At 40.0% G+C, this 10,886-nt stretch overlaps 1 non-coding gene across 1 annotated transcript; it reads right to left on the minus strand.

The window, feature by feature from the left end:
• Positions 1-3,467: 3,467 nt before the first annotated feature.
• Positions 3,468-3,593, minus strand: LOC116183627 (U6atac minor spliceosomal RNA). The gene has a single exon (XR_004148289.1). It is a non-coding gene; the product is annotated as a U6atac minor spliceosomal RNA (small nuclear RNA).
• Between the last annotated feature and the right edge of the window lie 7,293 nt (positions 3,594-10,886).

A 10,886-nucleotide genomic window follows, 5' to 3' on the forward strand; every position in this document is an offset into this window, starting at 1 on the left:
CAACTTTTCCAGTTATTCCATATTCTGGTAAAATTTAATATATCTGATACTGAAATAAGGTTAGGAGACTACCATTACATATTACCAGAACAATGAAAAACCAAAATGCCACAGGAAGACAGTTAGTAATTTTTAATTTTAAAAAGTCATTTTAGATGTTTTAGAAAGTTTTGCCATTTGCTTTTGAGAACTTGGAAAGGTTTCAGAAGTCTTTGTAAAATAAAATTTTTTTTACTTCCTCAGAAGTTTTCTCATGTCAGTGGCGCTTTCTGCTCAGCCACAGCCCTGGCTGTTTGCCTTGTTCCCTCCCCTGATGTTTCTGTGGACACGTGGGCCTGTCTCAGGCTGTATCCATGTCCTTTAGTCCTTCTGCAACTGCAGCCACAGCTCTGTGCAAGGAAGCACCTTTCAATGGATTTACAGTCTGCCATTTTAGACAGTTCTTCCTAGAGATTATATGCCTTTAATCCAGTTTCATTTATAGTTACTGGTAATTTTGATATTTTAATCAAATGTTTTTCCATTTTATTTTGATTTTATTATCTGAGACTGAAGAATGCTGTTCTTTCTGTTAATAGTGGATTTCTTCAATACAACTTTGGGTAATTTTAGCAGCTCCCGGGACAGCATTTTGAAACTGTGTGATCTCATATACTAGATTATAAAAATTAAAATTAAATTTTGACAAAATTCTAATTAAAAATAACTGTCAATGAATACAAGTTTGTTTGCAAAGAAGCACCATTTAAATGAGTGTTTTTCCTATCAGAAGCATATAGCATATTGTTTACTACTTTGGAGAAATGGTACCAGTATGTGGCAGGTAATAAACAGAAACATTTACCTTAATAGCAAAATCTCTTTTGCATAAGTTGCATACATTTATTTTTCTCTTTTGCCAGGACACCCTGGCAAAATTTAACCTTTGTCAAGCTTTGAAGAGAATGTGTCTAATTTCTGTCTCACAATACTTCCTAGCTCACTATAAATATAGTGTAATTCTTGAGCAGCATTGTGTACTAAATCTGTAATGTCTTACAAGAGAATTGTTTCAACTCAGTGAATAAATGAAAATCACTTGGGATTAATTCCAAACCTGATTTTTTTTTCATCATTTAACTTGCTCGGTGTCTTGATTTTTTCCCTTTTCCATATACAGATATTTAATTATTTCTCCACAAAATGTTATAAAAAAATGGAAGGAAATATTTGTATTTGTAAATATTGAATAAGTGGATAATAAAGCATGCTAGACAAGACCACAATCATATGATGTAACAGTACTGTTTAATAAGTCCTTTCAATAAGTGTTTGCTTCATTGTCTTTGATTGTCTCTGACTGGTTACTTCAGGTTTCTTACTGTTTCTGAGAACAGAAAGTCCATGGGGAGCTACACTGCCTTCTGTATAATTTGAATTGATTTGTCCTCTTGTGCTGCTGCAGAAGATGGTGACTGTTTTCATTTTTCTACAGAACAATTTTGCTAAGCATCTTTAACAGAAGGAAAGTATCTCTAATGCACTTCATGGGGTGGTTTTACTCCCAATAGGAGGACTGCAGGTAGGTAGGGAGCCCTGTGTGGCTTCCAATCTAACAGTGCTGGAGTCTATCACAGGTAACAGATCTTCCAGACACTGGTCAGAGAAGTCAGAAATTCAGTATGAACTATGCCCATAACACCAAGCCAGACCATCCCCATACTGATTAAGGGGTACGTCAGTGCACTTTATTGAGTGCTTAGGAAAGGACAGTTCTCTCCTCCCATGCTGTTGTCTTCTGCCTCTTTTTTGCTTGAATATATGTGGCACTGGAATATTTCAGATAATTTTCCTGGTCTGGTTCAATACACACTGTCAAAGGAGGATTGGAGGGCCTGGGGTACAAACTGTGCTTCAGTGTGCTTTTGAAGCAGCTTGGCTGTACTCTGCTCTTGAATCATGATAAACTGTAAAAGTCAGGTCAGTCCTTAAAGAATTAGTAAATGAGAGAACAAGTGCTACATGCAGGAGGAGTGAAAGAGGCTCCTGATGAAGTATGGGGACATAGATTGCTCATCTGTACTGTATATTGTGCTACGTGTTAGCATATTTATATATTAAAAAAAAAAAAAAAAACAAAAAAAAAAACAAACCCAGATTTCTCAGAATAGTCAGCTTTAGAAAAACTGATGACTGAAGCAAAGAAAGCATTAGCTTTCTCATTAAATGCTAGTTCCTGATAACACTTGACTGGCCTATATACCTCTTAAACAAGAAAAAGATATTCCAATAGTGCCTGGAGAAATTAGCTGTGGCTAAATTTTCTTTAGATTTTAGAAATTATGTTAATCATTTTATGCCTACAATTTTCATAATGTGGTTTGAGCTAGGCAGCTGTTGCTTATGCTGCTTGTCTCATGCAATGCAGCAGAGTTGCATGAGGATGAATGAGAATGAGAATGGAATGAGAATGAGAATGAGAATGAGAATGAGAATGAGAATGAGAATGAGAATGAGAATGAGAATGAGAAAGAGCTTCAGGATCCAGCCACAGTGTAGCAGAATATTAATGAGCTAGTGAGCATCATGTTTGATGCACATGGAAAGGGAATAAACCCCCAAAAAAGATCTGAAGTATTGAAAGAGCCCATGCTATGGTACAGAGCTCAGCACTGAGAGAGAAGGAGCCTTAATCTGTATGGCCTTCCCACTGCTGCTGCACACCAAACTCCCATGTGCACTCCACAGGGAGACTTCAAAAGTGCTGCATGGATGCAGGGCTTCTGTGCTCACCAGAAGCCCTTTTGGCACCTTCACTCCTGCTCTTTGAGCCCAGCCCTGGCCAGGAGTACCTGCTGCTTTCCTCCCCAGAGCATGGACTCAGAGCTGGGCAGGGGAGAGCAGGGCAATGGGGCACAGCTCTGTTTTCCATTGTGGGAAGGAAGGTAAAACATGCAAGAAGAAAGCAGAAAGGAATTTTACCACATCACATCTGAAACCTAAATTTTACCTGTATTGTGAAGAAACCCCCCAGTCAGTTCTGACTGCACACCTGACAGCAGCATTTTTAAGTCCTCTGTTACCTACAGTAAGGGATTCTATTCATTTGTGCCTATACCTGAAGTGCTGGAATACACGTTTATGCAGTTCAATAGTCCAAAATATTTTTGAACAACCACCAGTGAATTTGGACAGGCAGCAACTTTAAATACTAGCCTTTTGCCTTGTCATAGAATCACAGGAAATTCTGAGGTGGAAGAGACCCACAAGGATCATTGATTCCAACTCCTGGCCTTGCACAGGCCACCCCAAGAGTTATATCCTATGCCTGAGAGTGTTTTCCAAATTCTTCCTGAACTGTCAGGCTTGGTGCTGTGACCAGTTCCCTGGGGAACTGTTCTAGTGCCCAAACATCATGTGGATGAAGAACTTTTTCCTAATATCCAACTTAAACTTCCCCTGACACAACTTCATGCTGTTCCTTTGGGTTAAACATGGTTATATACCACAAAGTAGGTGGCAGTGCCTTAACTGTATGCATTTTGTACAGGCCACAAGGGCCCCTTCCATCCTTTTCAAGGGGACTGCTGATCTTCTCTCCTTTCATACAATACTCAAAAAAGGTCAAAATTCAGAATTACTAGACATCTATAATTCATAAAACCAGACATCCAAGTGAATAAACCTTGCTTGTCCTGCTTCAACCACCTATTTCAAACCTGCCATATGACTCCTCAAGGTTTGAGTGGATGTGCACACATCCTATGCCTTCACTTCTGCAAACAAAAGTCCTTCTGAAAGACACAGAGAAACCTGGATTATGAAAAATGGCATATAATCAGTGGCATGTAGCGTCAGTCTGACTGACATGTGCCTACTGTCACTGCTCTTCCTGATCCTGGGGGTGCAGAAAACAAGTTCTGTTTTCAGCCATCTCTTGATGTCAGCCCTTCAAAAGCACCACAAGCGTATTCACAGCAACACTATTAAATACAGACAGCAGAGGAATGATTTGGAAGCAGCAGTATTTCCCTGTTAAGATTCTTGTGTCTCAGATAATGAGATGCATGATGCCTGCCTGTTGCTGATAGCTGGGCTATTGCTTGCTTTTTATAAGAAATGATTTGCTGATGAAAAGCCAATCAGCAAAATGCTGAATGTTTTACTATGTAATTTCATGTGAAAAGAGATAAAAACAGCCTGTATCCTTGGATAATAACTAAATATTGATTTTCTAGTAGTTGTTTTATCTTCACCCAAATCATCATTTATTAATGGAGGCAGTTCAGCCTCTGGTTTAAATAGGATTTGCTGAAGTTTAAGTCCCTATTTCTCTTACAGTACAGCTTTAGGTAAGCAAATGGTTAGTACATCTTTTTATCAGTGGGCACAAGGCACAGGTATTCCAGACACTTATGGTGAAGGTCATGAGCTTCGTTTTTTGAGGGAGACAGCAAAAAACAATGACAAGATTCAGATGCAAAGAAACCAAAGAAACACTAGTCCTTCATGCAACATATATTTAAACCTTGAAATCCTTGGCCATGGAGTATTAAGTGCTTGAATAAACATAAAAAGCAAGACAGGTTTGCTTAGAAAAGTTGGCATTGAAATATAACAATTTTATAGCATTTGAGGATTTATTTAATATAGATTACCCATGTGCAGTGTGTGTAGCTCTCTAGAAAACAGGATGTACTGGGGTGAATTGTCATGATATGCCTGCTCTGTCACTATTCTCTCCCCATCAATTATTCACTTCTTCTGTCCTTCTGGGGTTAGACAGACCTTTGATTCAATCTTGTCTACTCATTTTGATGCTCTAAAAAATAAACTCCTACATTCTGTAAGTAATTTTCAGTTTGACCTTCTATACACAAAAGGTACAACCTCTGATATAGGAAATACAATTGATGAAGAAAGAGCTTGTCTTGTTACCTTGCTTGTGTCCCAGCTGGTGAATAAAAATAAGTTACATTGAGTCCACATTAAGAGTTCACATTTCTGAATCAGCTATGAGGGAAAGTGAATGAATTGGAGTATAGGGAACCAAGAAAAAAACAATAGTAAAGCAGAGAATCTAGGTTCATCTATCTCTTACAAATCAATTAATCAATAAGTAAATTTCATTTTTTTAACTCTCTTGGCTGTTTCAAAATGAAATTGGAGATTTTTGTCTCCCAGATTTCAAGGAGAGGCAGGATGCACTATTATTCGACCTCTTACAACATGTAAAATTGCTGCCTTCCATGGCAAAGAAGAAAATTATGAAAGAAAATTAAGTGCTCTTTTTACCAAATACACTTAAAGTAAAATCCTAAAATGTTCCTTACTAATGAAAATCATCAATAAATCCCTCCTAGGTACATTAAAATGTAAAAAAGTTATTGGAAATAGGTATTTCTCATAAGAACACACAAGAGTGTTTGGTTTTCTGTAGCCATTTCATTACCTTGACAATCACCAGCTCAGTTAACTCTCTCATCTGCTGCAGTGCAAGTACCTCAGGGCTGTCATGGCTTGAAGACCACAGAAATTAGTGTCTGCATATATAAGATTCTAAATTATCATGAAAACTCAACAAAAATGTTTTGAAATCATATCACAATATGGAAACTAGCACTCAGAATTATGCTTTTCCTTATGGTAACTTTTGTGATGGATACCTCTCCAGCTTGTTCCCAAATCTGTCTGGAGAATGGCTTTAAATAGATGACCACAATCATGTAATATCTCACTAAGAGAACCAAAAATGTTAACTTTTGGGCATGATGGGTGTTTGTGATGATTCTGTGCCAAGTCTGAATCAGACAGATGAAGCACAGTCATTCATTTGTGCTATGTCTCTCTGGAAGACCACAGGGAAGGCAGGAAAGGACCACAGTGGGTCACCACCTCCCTGATCAAGCAGGGCCACCCCAGAGCACATGGCACAGGGCTGTATCGAGAGGGTTCTTGAGCATCTTCAGTGAGGGAGATTCCACAACCTCTCTGGGCAACCTGTTACAGTGCTCGGTCACCGGCACAGTAAAGAGGTTCTTCACCATGTTCGGGTAGAACCTCTTGTGCATCAGATTCTGCCCACTGCCTCTTGTCCTATTGCTTGGCACCACTGGGAAGAGCCTGGGTCTCTGACAGCCTCCCTTCAGATAGATAGACAAGGATGAGGTCTTTTCTCAGTCTTCTGGAAACTGAACAGGCCCAGCTCCCTCAGCCATTCCTCACAAAAGAGATGTACCAGTCCATGCTCCAGTCCCTTCATCATCTTTGCTCCCCTCTAATGGACCTGCTCCAGGGCTTCATTGTCTCCCTTGAGCTAGAGACCACTCCAGGTGTGGCCTCACCAGGGCTGAGCAGAGGGGCAGGATCACCTCCTTTCCTCCTTTGCCATGCTGGCAGTGCCTTTCCTAAAGCACTCCAGGACACCATCGGCCTTCTCGCCCACAAGGACACGTTGTTGGTCCATTGTCCCCAGAGCTGCTTTCCAGCAGGTGGCCCCCAGCCCCTACTGGTGCAGGGGGTTATCCTTGACCAGGTGAAGGACCCTGCATGTATCCTGCTTGATCTTCTGGTGGTTCTTCTCTTTCCATCTCTCCACATTGTCCAGGTCCTTCTGAAGGGCAGCACAGCATTCACAGTAGTGATAAAACCCACAAATTTTGAGGCAGAAGGGATGCCATCCTGGAAGAGATACTTTCTTCTCTTTTTTGGCACATTTAAATGCCAAGTATTATTTTTATTTGTCTTATTTTTACAGGAATGTGTGGTGTAAAACACAGTCATTGGGCTAACTGCTGCTCCTCTGCACCATTACAGAACCAGAATAATTTCAGGAGAATTAAGTGAAAGCACCATATTGCCCAGAAGAAGTGTGTGCACAAGCACTCAAACCAACCAGGCTGTAGTTTTACAGAAAATTGTTACAACAAAAGGAATAATTCAATTTCAGCAAATATTTTGATCATGTCTGCACATGGAATAATGAAAGAAACCCAAACAATACAGTCTGCTCCTTACTAGAGTCAATGAATACTATTAAATTACAAAGAGAAGAATTCACACCTACAGGTGTTTTCTTCATGCTTTTTTGTTTACTTTTTCATCTGGTAAACTCTTACTGATCTTGTACTGTTGTTGACTCATAGTCTGTATGCTTGTCTGAAAAAATATCTGGATGTCTCTATTTCACTTGTGCCTGTACCTCTTATAGTTTCCACAGGATCTTATGGTTCTGAAGCTGGCTGCTTATGTTCTGCCAGTTCCAACAATAAGGAGCCCCAGGTCATGGAAAACAAGCAGCACTTCATGAACATCTTTGCTGCTGTTCTCTCTTTCAGAGAAAGAAGAAAAAAAAAGCAAGGAAAAAAGCTTTACCTAAGTTTGACTATTTTCTCTCTGTTTCTATGGGAACAAGAACAGATGAAGTAGCAACTGCCAGCCATCAACTGGATTGCTGAAGCTCAAGCCAAGGAAACTGGCTACTGAGGAGCTGCAGGCTTCATTTGGACTGTCCACTGGGTTGCTAAATTTGAAATGGTTTCATCTTGCAGTGTGGAGAAATGGAATTGCATCAGGTTTAAAATCAGTGAAAATATTTTTTCCCTGGGATCTCTTCAAATCTTGTGACTTCTAGGACAAACTGAGAATAAAATATTTGTTTTTACTAAAAGAAATAATACAAATACAACCTCCTTGTTCAGGTGATTAAATGCCCTTGAATGTTTTTTTCAATTTTCATAACAATACCTAAAAAGTGTGGAGATCAGTAGATATCACCATTATCATAGATTGTCAACTCAAAGACTTTAGCTGAATGAAGAGTACCTAACAGATATGGGGTTAACAGGCCTGAGAAAAAGCTCTTTTTATTACCCATCCCTTGCCAAGCTCTAATCCCTGACTCTGTTACCATTTCACAAGCTGCTCTTTTATAAAATTCAATCTCCTGTCTCTAAGACTTCAACTTCTCTTTTTTATCCCCATACTGTGTAATTTTGAGCTCTCTTGCAATAACATCTCCCATCCTCTTGTTATCCCATCTTCAGGCACCTCCATTTCAATCTCCTACCCAAGAGCTTCCAACCACCAGCCTTTCTTCCCCTGTGCCCATTGCTGCTGGCAACAGCTGTGACCACAGCCCTGGCTGCTCTGACCTGCAGAGCCCCTTTCTCCTGTGTTCTCCCTCCTGCCTCAGGAGGGGTTTCACATGGAGGACACAAGTTGCATTTACCAATAATCCATCCAAACAAAGTTCCAAAGCGATAAAAGTAGGGCATGTGAAAAAATTTGTCATAGTGCTAACCTAGTGCATTTCTTTTTATTGCCTCTATCTGAAATTGAGCGTGCAAAAGGGAGAGTTCTTCAGGCTGGTGCCACAATGGGATATAAATGGTCTGAGTATTACTATGTGCAGTGGAGCTACACTGACCTAATTTATGGCAGCTGAGAATCTGGTCACCAGCTTACATGCCTACTGTTCTGTTTTTGCTTTGCTTTGGAAAACACTGTATGGAAGCATTTAGCTACATTTTGTGGTGGCAAAAAAAGTCTGTAATACAAATTTCTGCATGAAAAACAATTTTGCTTCTTTTCCAATAGCTCACTCCATCATTTCCAGATATATTTGCCAACATCTGACTTTTTCTCTCCTTTTAAAATATTGTTCTACTCAAATCAAGCATCACTCAGGGAAAAAAGGAGAAGAAAAAGAAAAAGGATAGACAAATCTCACTGTTAGGCAACTCATAACTTTGTATAAAACACAGCAAATAACTGAGGTTAAAATAAGATAAGACATCATGCTTGTCTTTAGTTTTTTTCCATTACAAAGAATATTTTGATCTGGTATAATTTTACAGAGTTCAGAAGAGTTCCTAAGTACAGATTTACAAACCAATCGTGACCTCAAGTGGCCCACTGTTCATCTGAATAAAATACCTACCAGCATACATTAGGACTGAAGTACTCCTGAGTTGCTAGGTGCCACAGTGCTCAGATCCAGCAGGGTCTGTATTAAGTATTTCCAGGATTATAAACAATGGGAACACATTTGTGCCTTAATAGCCTACACCTCCCGTTAACAAGTCTGCAGTCACAATATTAAAATATACTAGGAACACTGCCTAGGACCATACTTTTGTAATGAACTGTTTTAAAAATCAATTAAGCTCTGTGTGTTAATAGAAAATGAAAATCCAGTGAATTGTTGAACTCTAATAGGCGATTCTCCCAGTGTAGATTTTGTCCTTCTCTAAAGGTGAAAGCAGGCACTAGGCTTCTTTTTTGTGTTCAGGGTTGGCTTTCACCTCTTTCCATCTGAAAAGTGTCTAGTGAGAAGCTGAAATCTGTATCAGGCAAAGGTTCACAGCAGCCTCTGAGGATAAGACCCTAAATGTGCTTGTATATGACTTTTAGACATAAAAAACTCACAAGCACCAATTTCAAATGCTGAGCTAGGTGGAAGGAAGGATGTGAGTGGTCTTGGTTACACACTCAAGCCACCAAAATTATTGCTGAATGTTAAAACCTGATCTGACAGCCAGGAGGGAAGTATCCAGTAGTGATCAGTGAAGTGTCCCAGGAAATGGGGCTGACCAAAAACCTGGCTACATGAGGGGCCTTCCCACCTTTTCAGGAGGATTATTGTGGTGTGATTCTGAACAGGGGTTGTAGACAAATACATGGTCTCGAAAACACTCATGGAGATACAGAAAGTAGGACCCCATTTTTCCAAGTACCACTGGTAAAATCCACTCTACATTGACATCCTAAGGTGTAGGCTCCAACTTAAGGAAGGAAGTGTGGCAAGATGTGCAAAGCACATGCTTTCCATTGGCTTTGCTAGGTGTTAGTCTTAGGGAGACCTCCAGATGGACAGCACTCTCAAGGGCCTGATCATTCAGATTTGGTGCATCCTCATGGGTGAACCAGGAGGTTCAGGGGTGTCCTTTACCAAGGACAGTAGAGTGTTTGCAAGCTTTCCACCCTGAGAGTATTCCAGCCTGTGTCTGAGAGAATGTATGCTTAAGTAGAGCTGCAAATTATCCAGGTAAAATGGCTACTTAGCCACCTACAGTGAGAGTGGTAGGACAGGTCCAGTGAGATTTCAGTCAGGTGCTGCCAAGCATTCTGGGCAGGTGAGATAGGGGCATGTATATCTAACATCATGAAATGGTTTATGGTGAGATTTCCAAAGGAATAAAATAGAGTTGGAAGCACAAATTCAAAAGCAATCAAAATTTGCTTTTCTCTTTCAGGTCTCTTTGTAACAGAAAGTTCAGCAGTAAGCACATCAGCTGGCAGGAGTTCAGCTACAGACACTAACACCAAGAATCACAGCAGTACAAAGATTAGAAGTGCACTTCAGTCTGTTTGTGCTGAAAAAACCAGTCTTAATAGTTTACCTCTTTAATCTGTTTTTCATCTCAGCAGCTGTGATACTGGTTAGGCGTAACTTCTGTAGAAAAATATTAATGCAGTTTCTAATCTGAAATCACGAGCACAGGAGCAAAGTCATCAGTGCTCTGACATTCCTCATTTTACCTGTTCTTCTTTTCATTTGTTTCAAACAGAAAGGCTTGCTGTGATAGAGTTGTAGTCCTATTTGCACTGTTGGCTCTTTCCCACTGTTTGAATGGCACTTGTTTAGGATTTCTGAAGACATAAGGCCATAAACAGACCATGAAGGATTGTCACTTGTAGATCCCTAGAGGAAAATCTCTTCTGAAGCAAACTGGGTGGGAAGATGGGCAACCAAATGTGAAAGGGAAGGTATTCAGGGACGCTGTATAGTTCTGCCAGCATCACTCACAGAGGTCTGTGTATTTTGTTTACCAGGATCGTCCCCTTTCAGCAGCAGAGCCCACACTATGATCACCTGTTTGCAGCAGAAGGGACAAGCAACTTCC

The sequence above is a fragment of the Lonchura striata genome, chromosome 4 (genome assembly GCF_046129695.1).
Source record: "Lonchura striata isolate bLonStr1 chromosome 4, bLonStr1.mat, whole genome shotgun sequence".
NCBI lineage: Eukaryota > Metazoa > Chordata > Aves > Passeriformes > Estrildidae > Lonchura > Lonchura striata.